The 14,690-nt window shown below is 40.9% G+C and overlaps 1 protein-coding gene across 5 annotated transcripts in view; it reads left to right on the top strand.

The window, feature by feature from the left end:
- The window catches only part of LHFPL2 (LHFPL tetraspan subfamily member 2), a 416,843-nt gene that overhangs the window by 355,284 nt on the left and 46,869 nt on the right, over positions 1 to 14,690 (top strand). The gene's annotated exons all lie outside the window — the stretch shown is intronic.

Genomic DNA, 14,690 nt, shown 5'->3' with positions numbered 1-14,690 from the left:
GGTGTGGGTAAGAGAGCTTTAGATTTGTTAGAACATTATGGGGAAGGCAGGGGGGAGGGCTCCCATTCCAACAGAATGGGCTCCACCTTAACCAGAGTTGAATCCAGCTGCTAGCACAAACATTTGAAAAAGAGAGAGCAGCTTATAAACTAGACCATGGGGAAAAGCTGACAATTGCTCAGAAGTGCATAGTTCAGGAGGAGGTATCTTCGAAGGATACTTACAAAACAGAGAAGTTAGAACATCCCAATAGAGAGGTAGTAGTTAAGGCTAAAGGAGCCCAGATGACTTTAAACTGGCTGTATCTTCTGCTAATAAGCATGGCATTTCTCGTATTCTTAAATACAAAGAAGGTATTCTAAGTGTCGGAGGCACTGAGAGCACATGAAAAGTATGAGTGGGGGCCACTAGGTGCTCTTCTATTTGTGGCACAAATCTGAATGAAACTGAATGGTTTGCTAGTTATTAGGGGAGAAGAGGCATAATGATTTTATAGGAGCAGTTTCTCTATAGAAAATGCTCCTGTCGCAACTTTACATGTGTTTTTTTCATTCTTGACTTTTCCACCCATCATCCTATGACTTAATTAATACCAGAAATAAGATGCTCAGTAATGGAGTCATTTTTTAAGCCATTTATGCACATAAAACCCAACTGTACTAAAGTGAAAGATTACCGTTGAGCTAATTTAGTGGATACTTTTCAAACAGCCCGCATACATGTACGACATACACACGGACTTTAGCAAGTATTTTCAAAGAGAACTTGCGTGCATAAGTTCACTTTCAGAATACTTGGGTTATTGACCCAGTATACGCACAGCACACTTTCTTGCGTAGTTACACCTCCTCTTCAGAGGGCATAATTTACACGGGTATGCTCACTCACAAATACGTTTTTTGCAATCAAAAGGTGTGGGGGTAAATGCTGACTCTGCCCCTTTCCGCTGCCTGGAACACCATTGCTCAGTACGCACATTATTGAGTTACATTTTATTTATTTATTTATTTTTAATTTTTATATACCGAGGTTCTTATAGAGACTATAAATCACTCCGGTTTACATATAACGATAAACTGCCCAACATAGATAAGGGGGCTTTACATAGAACAGTGGTACATATAGAACATTATAACTGGATGACAATTTAACATTGTCATGCACACTTTTACAGGCACACTTTTACATGCACACTTTTACAGGCACTCTTTTACAGGCACACTTTTACAGGCACACTTTTTTCTTTTACAGGCACACTCTTTTACAGGCACACTTTTACATGCACACTTTTACAGGCACTCGGACACAGGCTCTTCAAACTGATACCAAAGGCGGATCTCAAACTATGAAAACGTCACCTCTATGAAAAGGAGCCAAACAGCTGAAACTTAGAATTAGAAGCAGATGCATAATTACTGCATGTAAGAAAATTGGACAGGCATATTGATGCAAATATTTTGAAACCACAGACTCTGGGGTTGGTTTTTTTTTGTTTGTTTGTTTGTTTTTAAGATGAATGAGTAGAAAATTCTAGACTGTCTTTTCTATTTTAAAATGTTGACTGGTAAATAATATCTGCAAGCAAACACAGGTGCACTCCAAGAAGTCCACATAATATAAAAATCTGTTTCTATAGAATTTATGAGGGAGTTCTCTCAGTGGCAGGATGCCTACCAACTGCAAACTTTCATGTAAGCTTCTATAGGGGAATGTGAATGTTCACTATGGAATTGATTCACGAAGGTGCAATACTGTTTTAACACAAAAAAAATGCAGATTATTAATGAATAGTCCCATTGATGAAAATGGGACCTGTGGTAAAAAAAAATGTGCATTTTTTTGCATTAAACCAGTATCCTTCTTCATGAATCAGCCCCTGAATCCTCAGCTTAAAAACATAACAAGACATGTCAGAAGACTGAGCAGTCAAAAAGTACTATGGTATTATTCAGTGAACAAATATGATATGGTGGTCTAAATAGATTGTTTTTATTTCATTTTACTGTATATATAGGGCTCAATATTCGAAGATATCCCATTATCTAAGCTATCAGATATAACTTATTTGGCTAATTTAGAAGGGACATTTAGCAGCATGACTATACCGCTGAATATAACCAGATAAGTTCTAGTTAGCCGGATAAGTTATATCCGGATAACTTTTAGATTTGCTGTTGAGCAGGTCTAACTTATTCGGTTAACTTAATGAGATGAGACTATATATAGAGAGAGAGACACTTATCCAGTTAAGATACCCAAATAAGCTGCCCCATCTCAGTCTACCCATTGCCTGCCCCCAAGATATCCAGCTATCTACTTAGCCATATAAATACTTATCTGGCTAAGTGGTGGCTGCTGAACATAGCTGGATATTCAGCGATCTGCCACTTAGCCAGATAAGTCCCTTTTTATCTGACTAAGTAACCCTAAATATCAGCCTCATGTTTGCAGGTTTGAATTTTGGCTTTCATTATTTTTTTTTTTTTTAGACCACCATATCTTTCTCTCTGTCAGTATTTGTTAACTGAATAGTACTATAGTGCTTTTTGACTGCTCAGTCTGCTGGTGTCTTGTCTTGTTTTCTGTGCCCTTAAATTGTTTGGTTTCATTTTATAATTAACATGCATAAATATTAAAGGAATTTATCTGCCTGTCACAGTGTAGTTAGGAGGGTGAAATAATAAAACCCCTACAGAAACAGAATCTGATGGCAGATAAGGACTCTAGGGTTTACCTAGTATGTCCAAATTATGTCCTGTTGCAATGCTGAGGACGCCAATTATCTTAAGCTTTCCTTCCATTTCTTTGTTACTAAGAACCCTCTGTGGTTATCCCATGCTTACTGTTTTGCTTCCACATCTTCTACTGGGAGGCTGTTCCATGTGCCCACCACCCTTTGAAGTAATACTTTCTAATGTTGCTCCAGAGTCTATCCCCTTTGAGTTTCATTCATATCAGACCTCTTGTTCTAGTGCATCCTTTCCAGTGCTAAAGGTTGCTTCTGGTACATTCATTTATACTTTAAAGGTATTTGAATATCTGTTATGGTATTTCCCCCTCTCTCTCCTCTCCTCTCGGGAATGCAAGTTTTTAAGGATCCTATTTACTAAGCTTTTTTCCTAAAGGCACATAATGGGAGAAAAGCCTTCGTAAATCAGGCCTTAAATCTCTCTTGAATAGGGCTTTTGGTGCAGACCTTGCACCTTCTTGCTAGCACTCCTCTGAAATACCTCTACAAGTCTGTTTATTAGGTATGGCTTCTAGAAATGGACACAGTACTCCAGATGGGAACTCACTAATAACCTGTTCCTCTCCCTGTGCATCCCAGCATCCTTTGGATTCTGCCACTGCCTTGCTTTGTTCTGGCCTGCTTGTCTACCTTGAGATCTTCAGATGTCATCTTGAGTTATGTCTCTTGATTAGTGGACAATAGTTTCTCAACCCTCATCATATAATGCTGTCTTGAGTTTCTGCATCCCAATTATATTTATCTGCACGTCTTTCACAAAATCTTAACTGCTAATCATGTGACCACTCCTCAAACTTTCCTAGATCATTCTTTATTTTGTTTACTCCTCAGGAGTGTTCACCCTGTTGCAGATCTTAGTGTCTGTCATCCCAGATGAACATTTCCCACTAATCCCTCTGCAATATTACTCACAGAAATATAGAACAAAACTGATCCCAGGAAAGATCCAATAATCCTTCCCTCCTCAGAGCAAATTCCATATACTACTGCCCTCTATTGTCTATCACTCAAACCGTTTTTAACCCAGCCAGCCTGCTTAAGACCCACCCTTAGGCTACTCAGTATATTTACAAACCTCTGATGTGGGATAGTGTCAAAGGCTTTCCTGAAATCCAAGTGCTTGCCTTAATTCTTTGGTCACTCCACCAAAAAATTGATCAGACTTGTTTGATAATCTTCCTATGGTAAAATCATGGTGCCTTAGAGCCTGCATTCAAGATATTAAATTGTCCTTTATTTTAATAATATCTTTAATTTACCCACCATCAAGATTAGAATAACTGGTTTGTATTTAATTTAATTTAATTCCAAATTTATATTCTGCATCTCCAAGTAATACATGAACAAAGTGGGTTGCATAAAATAATATTCATAACTGAATATATAATCAACATAGCAACATAGTAAATGACAGCAGATAAAAAAACTTAAACACAGAAACTCACTGACACAACCCAGTCCCAGCCTAATCCACTTAATCAATAAAAAACCAAATTATATCCTAAAAATGATCACCCAATCCAATCCCAAATGGTGGCCATTCTCAAAGCCATGCCATCAGTCTCTGTCCCCCTTCCCTCTTTATTGTCCATCACATAATAGAACCCACCATACCGCCACCCAATATCCTAACAACTCCAGTTTCATATCAGTCCCCTACTACCCCCCGAACTATCCCAAGGTAATTCATCACATTCCACCCCCCCCCCACCACCACCACCACCACCAACATCTTTTCTATCACCCATAGCCAATTGCCGTGGATCCGCAAATCCAACATGTCATCATTTCTATAAATGGGGTAAATAAAATTAAAATAAATACCTGCCCATTTGTTGCTGAGGCCACGAAAGCCTGAGGAGCTCCTGGCAGCCAGAAAGAGCCTAGAAGTGCTGCAATTAGTTTTTTCAATAGATAAATGCAGCTCAGAGCAGCTGGTGCCACACTGCAGCAGCAGCGCTGGGAATGCTGCCTCTGCCAGCTTAAGCCAGCAGACAGTGTCAGCACTGTAATCATAGCCCCGGCATAATTACAGTGCAGGCCAAGGGGTCCTCACAGACTTGGGGCAGTGATGTCAGCGATAGACTGCCTACACAGTGCCTGTAGGAAAATTAAACTTTAAAAGTTAATAAAAACCTGTCAGAAACTGGGGTTTGATAGTGGTGGTCACCAGGTGAGATCATATAAATATGGATTTAATCCTTAGTTTGGGGAAAAATGTTTATTATGTCAGTTAAATATATTTAGCTGTAAAAATGTAAAAATAGCTAATATGGTAAAGGCATAGGACTACTGTTACTTTTATTTAGAAGCTAACCTGAAATTTTGGTGTGATTTTTTTTTTTCATTTCTTTATTGGTTTTTATTACACCGGAACATATTGATGTCTAACAATGACACCTGTAACCATAACAAGAATGAGAACTGAGAGAAGTCTCTACCAGACCCTCCCCCTCCCCCCCTGCAAGAGCCAGAGTCTATCTTTCACCCTCTCAGGGTGTGGAGACACACGTTGCTGAGTTCTTGCATGTATATTTAGTAACGGTTGCAATGAGGACTTGCTTGGAACATGGTAGGGATGTCCAAAATTTGTTCCATATGGCATAAGTGTCATGTCTGGCAGCCAGCAACCCGGCCCTAGCTGACAAGTATTCCTGCTGTAGAAGTTGAGTCAACCAGGCATGCCAGTGATCCCCTGTCGGTCGGTCACCTGTAATCCATAGATGCATTATTGTTTGTAGGACAACCAGCAGAGCCTTCTTAAAAAAGGTTTTGCTCATGAATCGATAGTTCATCCAGCAGGACCTGGAGCAGTCGAAATAAACATAATTTTTGATCTCTAGGGATCGGCGTCCACAGTACATGCCCCAGACTGCTCAACACCTCCTCCCAGAAGAGAACTAACTGGTTACATTCCCATAAACTGTGAAAGTAAGAACCCCTCTCCTTCTGGCATTTCAAACACAGATCAGAATCGCATAATCCAGCTGCAAACAATCTAGTTCTAGGCATATACATACAGTGAAGGATCTTAAATCCTGTCTCTCGAATTGCTACATTTTCAGATACCCTATAACATTCCCCTAAAATTGTGACAATAGCATCCAATGCTAGATATAAGTTGGCCTGTATTACCCACTGATTTTGAATGACCCGCAAGGTGGACTTATCTGGGAGGCTCCGTAGGACCCTCAAGAACATGGAACAGGAACTGCCCCTTCTGGGACCTGGATTAAGAATCTCCCTAAGCCCCTCCCATGATATTTCCAGTGGTTGCGTTCCAAAAAAGGCCTAGATATAATGTCTCGCCTGTAAAAAAGCGAAGAAGTCTTTCGGGGGAAGATTATATAATATTTGGAGATCAGTAAACATCGGAATACTCCCGTACTAAGAACTAAGATCATAAAACTGATAGACTCTTTCCAATCCTTTGCTACTCCATTGTTGAAACACCTGATTGTCAAGACCCACCGGAAATTGTGGGTTCCCCCTCAGGGCCAGCAGCGGCGTAACTTGGCTACCTAGGTGTAGTTTAGAAATGCATAAAAAACGCCATGCCCTTCTCCCCGATGTAAGTATCAAAAATCTGTGGAAGGAAATAGGGACCGAGGAACCTGGGAGTTGCATAATATTATCTGGAGTATTCGGTTTCAACCATTCAAGGAGAAACTCGCGAGGTGTGAATTTTCCTGTCCCGTCCAGCCAATCTTGAATATGCCTTAAAAGGCAAGCTAAATTATAGTCTCGCCAATTTGGACAACCCAATCCCCCTTGGCTCTTATGCAGTTGTAAAGTCTTCAATGCCAATCAGGCGGCACATTCCCCCCCCCCCCCCCCCTAAATAAATATCTGCGGACCAGACTATTAATTTTAGCAATCTCCCTTTTGAATAGCCAAAACGGCACTTGCTGCAAAATGTAAAGTCACTGAGGAAGCTCCATCATTTTCAGCAAGAATATCTTTCCTGTCAAAAGACAGTGGCAGGGCGCCCCAGATTTTCAACATTTTTTCCATATTCTTGAACAAAAGGCCTATATTTTCCACATGTAACTTGGCAGTATCCTGGGTAAGCTGTATGCCTAAATACCGCATTTCCTGGGCTACCCACCGTAGAGGAAAAACCCCCTCCCAATTCTCACAGACCAAATCACCCAAATCCATAGCTTCAGACTTATCAACATTTATTTTTAAACCCGCAAAGGCACCGAAAAGCATTTGGTGTTGCAGGATCTTCTCTAATGACCTTTGGGGTGTGGTTTCAAAAACTAGGACATCACCAGCGAAGGCTGAGACCTTAAATTCCTGGGTCCCCATTGTGAATCCCCGGATTAGAGGGTCCACCTCAAGCTTCCGAAGAAGTGGATCTATAAATAGAATATAAAGGAGTGGGGACAAGGGGCATCCCTGCCTGGTCCCCCTATGGAGCTGGAAATCCACAGATATGTGCCCATTAACCAGTATTGCTGACTGTGGGGCCCGATACAGCAGAAAGATGGCACATATAATTTCCCCAGAAAAACCATAACGGTGCAGGGCAGAAAACATATAATCCCATGACACTCTGTCAAAGGCTTTTTCTGAGTCAAAGCCTACTATCAGTGCTGGTGTGCCCCGTGATTGACATTCCTCCTTGGCTATCAATAGTTTGGTCAAATTGGTACTAATGGAACGCCACTTAATGAACCTGACCTGATTCTTGGTTATGATGATTGGGAACACCATACTAAGTCTGTCCGCCAGAAACTTGGCATACAATTTAGCTTCAAAATTTAGTAGGGAGATTGGTCTGTAATATGCCAGAGAGGACAAGTCCTTACCGGGTTTTTCAAGGATTGTAATGTAAGCCCTAGTGACCCCCCCCTGGAAAATGACCATGACGGTGGGCTTCCTTATAAAAATTTAAAAGATCTCCAGAAGCCTGATTTATTAAACACTTGAAATATTCAGCGCTAAGACCATCGGGTCCAGGCTGCTTATTTGATTTACTTCCCCTAATCGCCCTTAATAGTTCGTCTAGCTGTATGGGCTGATTCAAAAGTTCTAACTGCACTTTCGTAACCTGTGGGATCTGCAAACCTTGAAAAAAACTCTGCCTCATGTTGGGGCCCCCCTTTCCTGTCCTCAGTATATAAACGCTCATAAAAGGAGCAAACTTCTGCGCAAATTTCCCCTCCTGATCGCAGTATTTTGCCAGACCTATTCTTCAGTTTATCTATGGCCGTTTTCCCCCTGGCTAGTTACACCATGTTTGCAAGTAATCGGCCTGATTTATTTCCAAACCGAAATAGTTTATGAGCCCCCTTGGTGTGATTTTGAACTGTGCAAGTGGAGTTTTCTTATTGGTTTCATTTTCCAGCTCTCAGAGAAAACAAAAGAAAACTCTTTGCCATCCCATAGACAATGCCATAATAACACCATGGTAACGCTAGCCCACCCCAGGGTCTATGCAAGGCAGCTGGGTGATCAGTCTGTGTAATAATACCAAGTTGAGATAAAGCACAGAAAGACTTGAGAAGTAATTTGCCTTTAAAGAATGTTTTGAACTTACTTAAAATTCTTTTGAAAGCTGTGTTCCTTATTCAAGGTGTTTTTAAAAGGTTTGGTTTGTTAAGTAGATGAGAACTATTTCTTGAGACTTCAGAGGCGTAAGGATCTCTTCTGAGGATTTTTTCCAGAATGCACTTGGAGACTGAGGCAGAGAGAGGCTGTGTTAAAAGTTGCTGAGGGAAAGCACATGGAGACTGCCGAGAGAGCTGGCTGGAGCTTGAGGCAGGAAGAGCTGTGTGCCGGAGACTGAGAGAGATCTGTGTGTCTAGAGGCTGCAGGGAGAGCTGCTGTTCTGGAAATCTGAAGCAGGGTTGTGTTAGAAATTGCAGAGAATGCACATGGAGCCTGAGGCAGAGAAAGCTGTGTGTTAGAAGCTACAGGCAAGCAGAGCTGTTTTTGACAGTGTGTGAAAGTGTGCTTATTGTAATTCTAATTCTACTCTGAGGTAAGGAATTAGTTAAAATTAAAATTATAGCTGGTCCGCATTATTTTTGCTAGCTTTGATAGATAAGTGGTTGTGAGAAAAGTGGATGACTGTTGGTCTGATTCTGAGCTGATTTAATTGAAGTGTATTCTATCTCAGAAAGAAAAATGTGAATGTGTACACTCCACCTGTAGGTAAAGGTGCTGCAGTGTTTAATCACCGGACCTGTAAATAAAGGTACCTCTGTGTTGTTTCTTTAGTGGGGAAAAAATCTTTGGCATAACTTGGAATATAGAAGCCCTACAACTTGTTCCTGTCTTTATTGGCAATTAAGTGTGGAATGTGAGAGAGAGAGAGAATGATTAAATATTTTCTTTACTTTGTGAGTTCTCTCAAAGCCAGCATCCTTAGACAGGGTTGAAATATTTATTTTTTTATTTCTATTATCAAGAATTCCAGTGTCATTTATATACACATACACTAGCAACATTATAGGATGAGGAAGATTGACAGTATGAGGTCTTTTTTATTGATTTGGTTTGAGATAGCGTAATAGGTGAACCACTGTATCCTGAGACTTCGTGGTCAAGAGTGGTAGTTCAGGTCCAGTCTGTGCCATCAAGCAGCATGAGCTGTTCCTCAATCACAAGCCACCAAAGCTTCACATCATTCCTGGGTCAGCGCTCTAAAAGGTTATTACCCAGCAAAGATAAGTGCGCACCAATGAACTGTGACACAGTTTTGCTAGAAATTCAACATTTGTTCTCACTAAGAATTAATCTTTGTATAGGAACCGGATTCCATTCCAAACTGTGTTAAGAATTAGGGTGAGAGTCCCATATGAAAAATTGTTTTTTTGCACCAGAAGTAAATTATTTCTCATTGAAATTATTGGCATTTTTGAAAGGTTTGTTTGTTCAATAATTACACTTGTTTTCTAGAGTTGAAGAACCTAGAAAATTAACCATTTGGCAGCAAAATAAAATCCTTTAATTATAAAAGTGCCTCTGAAATCATTTTTCTAATTTGATTTATTTTCTGGTGAAGACTCTCTGGGTGTGCAACCCATCTTTAAAAGCGGAAATCCCATTAGCCTTTCCATCTGGCTACCCAGGTGACAGTGCCCGAGATGGTTTGGTGCTCAAGGGTGTTTCCATTTCTATTCTTCCTAGATTATTTGGCTGAAAAACCACATTTTTGGGGCCTTCTGAAACAGCCCATCTTTAGTTTTTAAGGGAGGTGATTCCATAACACAGGCACAAGACCTGTAAATGTATGTGTCCTTGTTCTTGCTCCCTGAATCTTTTTAGTTGAGAGAATGATTAAGCGATTTTCATCTATTGAAAGTGAGTTGGAAAAGCCCAACTCTTTAGCTCCCTTGAAAGTTAACGTCAAACACTTAAACTTGACTGGGAGCCCAACTGATAACCAGTAGAGGGCCTTCGAAAGTAGAATGGCCCTTTCCAAAAATCTCTTCCCGGTTAGAATCTGCACTGCCATGTTGTGCTCTGCCTGTCGCTTAGCCGGTGATTTTACTGATGGCTCTGAAAAATAGAGTTACAATAATCCAGGTGACTAAGCACTCCAGCTTGCATCCCTACCCTTAAATCTGAAGGACAAATTTTATGAAGAGGGATGATATCTGCCATTCTCCAATCCTCTGAAGCTATTTCTGCCGCCAATGACTGATTTAACAAATACATCAGTGGAAAATTCAGAACTTCTTTGAGCATCATTAATATCCTAGCATGTATCCCATCCAGCCCCATTGCCAGCACTTTCAGTGGTGCTAGATCCATGCTAATCTTTGCTTCTGTAAATGGAGTGACATTTACCCTACTATTACATGTACTCCTGCCAGCGTTCAATGTTCCTTCTCCAATTCCTTGCTCTATGAACAATAGCATTTGTTCAGTGTTTCAGCTTTTTCCTCGCCACTATCTTTCCAACACTTGGTTTTCCAATTCCACCTCCACACATCCTCCTTTCACTGACATATCTGGAAAAAAGCATGCCAGCTTATTTTACCTCCTTGGCTGGTTTTGGTTTTTTTTTACTTTTGCCTATAACCTCGCAATGCTTTAGTGCCTTCCCTCCTTCCCTCTGATTTTTCAGATATTCATCCTACTCCCTTTATTTCTGGGATCTCTTGTACAATTTGAATGCTAATCTTTGAGATCTTAACTTTTTAGCCATCTGTTTTTGAAAACTATACTGGCCTCCTTTTCCTCTTAGTTTAATTCACTTTCCTAATATAAAGATTTGCAACTCTAGCTATAGCTTCTTTTAGTCTAGACCCCTGTTTTTCTACTTCACAAAGAATTTTCCACCCTTCCAGTACCTCCTGAAGGATTTCTCCTTCTTAACAAAGTTGGTGCTCTTGAAATCTAGGACTCTGATCTTCATGTGATCCTTATCTGCCTTTGTTCTCATATTAAACTACACTATCAGATGATCACTTGAGCTCAAATGAGAATCTACCCAAGACATTGGAGTTACTATCCACAGCTGTAAATACCAGATCTGGTATTGACCCCACTCCTTGTGCAGTCTGTTACCATTTGGCTGAGGAGAGCTCCTTGGAGTGAATCCAGAACGCTTGGATTTCTAATCCTCCTTATATTTACAGCATACCTTTGACTGATGCAGGACTGTTCGGAGGCATCAATCGGGAATGGCAGTTAAGAGCAGACACCACAAAAACAGGGACAGAATGCAAAAAAAAAAAAAAAAAAGTGTTTTTAATGCTTTAATTAATGTTCCATCAACAAGCTAGATGAGCAGAGAAACTATCAGAAGCAGTTACAACACTCACAGCATGTTTTGTGTGTTTCTCAGATTGTGAACTTGTTCTCTGACGTGGCCTTTTGCATGACTTGTCAGATTTAATTTTCATTGTTGATTTTTAAGCTTGGTAAGTCATCAAACTAGTAAGCAGCACATTGAATATGTGCTTATTATTAGCACGCTGATGAGCATTATTTCAGAATTTAATATTGCCATCTTCTGGAATAGTTCACTGTGCAACTAAAAGATATTGTTTTAAACACTTGACTAGCTGTTCATTCAGTAATGCTGCTCGGCGCTAACTCCTTTCTCAGTAATGCATTTAGCATGTTTGCTCCTCATTTTAGTGGAGATATAGGACTGCACATAGATGTTTTAACACATCTGTTTTCCATTACAATCAAAATAATTTGGTTTAATATAGTACATTCATCTGAGAAGAATACAAATGTGCTTTATTATAGAGTACTTCAGATACATACAATGGAAAGTCTGGCTCCAATTGACAGTGCCTGAACTGTATGAAAGCTTCTGAAGGAAAGAGGGACCACTTTTGTTGTCATTATTATTATTATTAACTAACTGCAGTGGGGTCAGTTGAAGCAGAAGGAAATAAACATGCGTGCCCAACTTCCTACAGAATCAGTGGCAGAGATCAGGGGCAAATTACAGGAAAATATCAGCCCGGCAGATTTTTTCAAAACCGGCCCATGGGGTATCTGAGACCCTCATGCACTTTCCCTGTAGAATATGCATCAACAGATCCCACAAGCATGCCAAGTCAATCCTGGAACTCAGCAGAATTGAGCCAAAATATCTCCAAAATAAACTTCATCTTTCCTAAACCTCTAAGAAGTTGAGCACATTCTAGACCAGGGGTGAGCAGAACTGCAACCCCCATTCCATCCAAGCAAATTGGTTGGGCCGCCTACACATCGGCTTATATCTCTTACAGTGATATATCCTGGATTCCCAGTCTAGCTCTTGAACCAGTTGTAAGTAATGAAACTGCCAGCCAGTGTCAGACACACACGCTCAGTCCCAAACAGATTTTTAGATTGCAGAAACTTTATTGGCACATACACTGACACACACATAGATATACGCTTTCTCAAACCCAAAGGATCACAACACACAATTTTGTTCTAACATTTCCCAAACACCAAATATTTCAAACAGCAGACACATGAAATAACACCCAAAAATTTAAAATAATAGGATTAAAATCTCCATACCTAGGATCTTTGGATTTCCAGACACCTACAGATTGTTGTGGATTGGAGGAGGAGGACCTCATAATCTTTATCCTCTCTCCCTCCCAACATACACGCATGCTGTCACACACACACACAAGCTCTCACTTACTCACATATATGCTGTCACATACAGTCTCTCTCTCACACACACACAAATAAACACACACACACACAGTCTCGTTCTCACATACACACAGGCAGGCTCTCTCGTTCTGTCATACATATACAGTCTCTCACATAGACACAGGCTCTGTCACTCTTTCATACACAAGCAAGCTCTGACACATACTTGCAGACTCTCGCTCTTGCATACACACACAGATTCTGAAACACACATGCAGGCTCCCTCGCACACATGCAGGCTCTCACACATAGACATGCAAGCTGTCTCAAACACTCATGCAGCATTCTCTCATACAGTCACCCAGGTTTGCTCGCTGTCATACATATGCCCAGGCTCTCTCTCATACACACAAGCATACACACATAGAGATTTCAGGCCTCCCCCTTTCTTCTGGCCTTGGCCTTGTCTGCTGTGGGATGGCAGTGCTGCTCCTCAATGCTGGAAGGGAGATGGAATATGGCCACTGCCAACACCTGCTCCTGCAAGATGGTGATGGCAGGGAGAGGGCCTCAGCTGTGCAGGCCTCTCTTCAGGCCTCAGCAGGATAGACTCTGCTGTGACCTCGCAGGCCTCTTTTCTGGTCACATCAGCATGGTGTCTGCTGCGGCTGTGCAGGCCTCTCTTCAGGTCATTTCAGGATGTGGTTTGACACGGCCCCACAGGCCTCTCTTCGGTCTGTGGCAGGATGGGCTCAACCACGGGCATACAGGTTTCTCTTTAAGCTGCGGCTCCGCCAACCTTTTCTTCAAGCAGGAAGCTTAAAAAAAAACAAAACATGTGAATGGAACGACCAGCCCACGGGGGATGCCCGATCCCCCGATAGGCCAATCTGCCGCTGGCCAAATTCTAAACTGAGGTGCCATTACATCTCATCTGCAATTCAGGCTTTTAAACTTTAAACCACCTCTCCTCCCTCTCCTCATTCTAAAGTGCTTGGATACAGAATAATTGTGACAACTTTTGCTCCAACTGAGAAATTCAGTTAATCTTACTTGTTACAGACTTCATAGTTCAACCATGGTAGAAATGGCCATAAAGGGAAAAAAAAACCCAACAGTGTAGGTACTTAAGCCTAGTAAAAAGAAGAGGAGAGAGGATAAATTCATTTTAAAAAATAGAACCAAGATTTACTTTTACTTTGTAAAACATTTGTGGTATGCATTTGTGGTTTACAACCCTGAAGCAGCAGTGGTATGACTACATCATGCTTCCAAGAAGATATTTGGTCACATATTTGGTTCCAAGAAGATATTTGGTTAGCCTGCACACAACAGTGATTACATTCGCAACAGCATTGGTACAAGTGCATCAGATTTCCAGGAAGGTTGAAGTAACCTTTATGAAGTGATCAAGAAGCCTATGGGAAACCAGGTGTTCTTGGATAGCAGCCTCAGTAATTTTGGTGGCTGTGCGGATTACAGCAAAACTTGATAATAAGACATGGAAGGAGGCCTAATTATTGGATTAAGTATCGGTCTTGCAAGAAATGAAGGCGGGCATTTACTAAGCTGTGTTAGGCATTTACCAGCTTGACGCACTGATAATGAGTGGTATTTCAAATACCGCACTGTTATCTTCTCCCGGGTACCACAAGAATGACAATCAACTCATTACTAAGCAGTTTGATGGAAATCAAATAATGCGGTTTGTCTCAAAAATCAGAAGCTTCAATATTTAGTCAAACGTTAGGTAAACTCTTGAGCTGCAGCTACCTTTCCCCGGGAGCATCAGAGTTGTTACAGAAATTAGTTTGTTTCAACAAGGATCATTCCCTTCTCATCACAGGTGGAACAGATGATTTTG

This window comes from Rhinatrema bivittatum, chromosome 1 (genome assembly GCF_901001135.1).
Source record: "Rhinatrema bivittatum chromosome 1, aRhiBiv1.1, whole genome shotgun sequence".
Classification (NCBI taxonomy): Eukaryota; Metazoa; Chordata; class Amphibia; order Gymnophiona; family Rhinatrematidae; genus Rhinatrema; species Rhinatrema bivittatum.
This window is presented reverse-complemented; position numbering and strand designations above follow the sequence as displayed.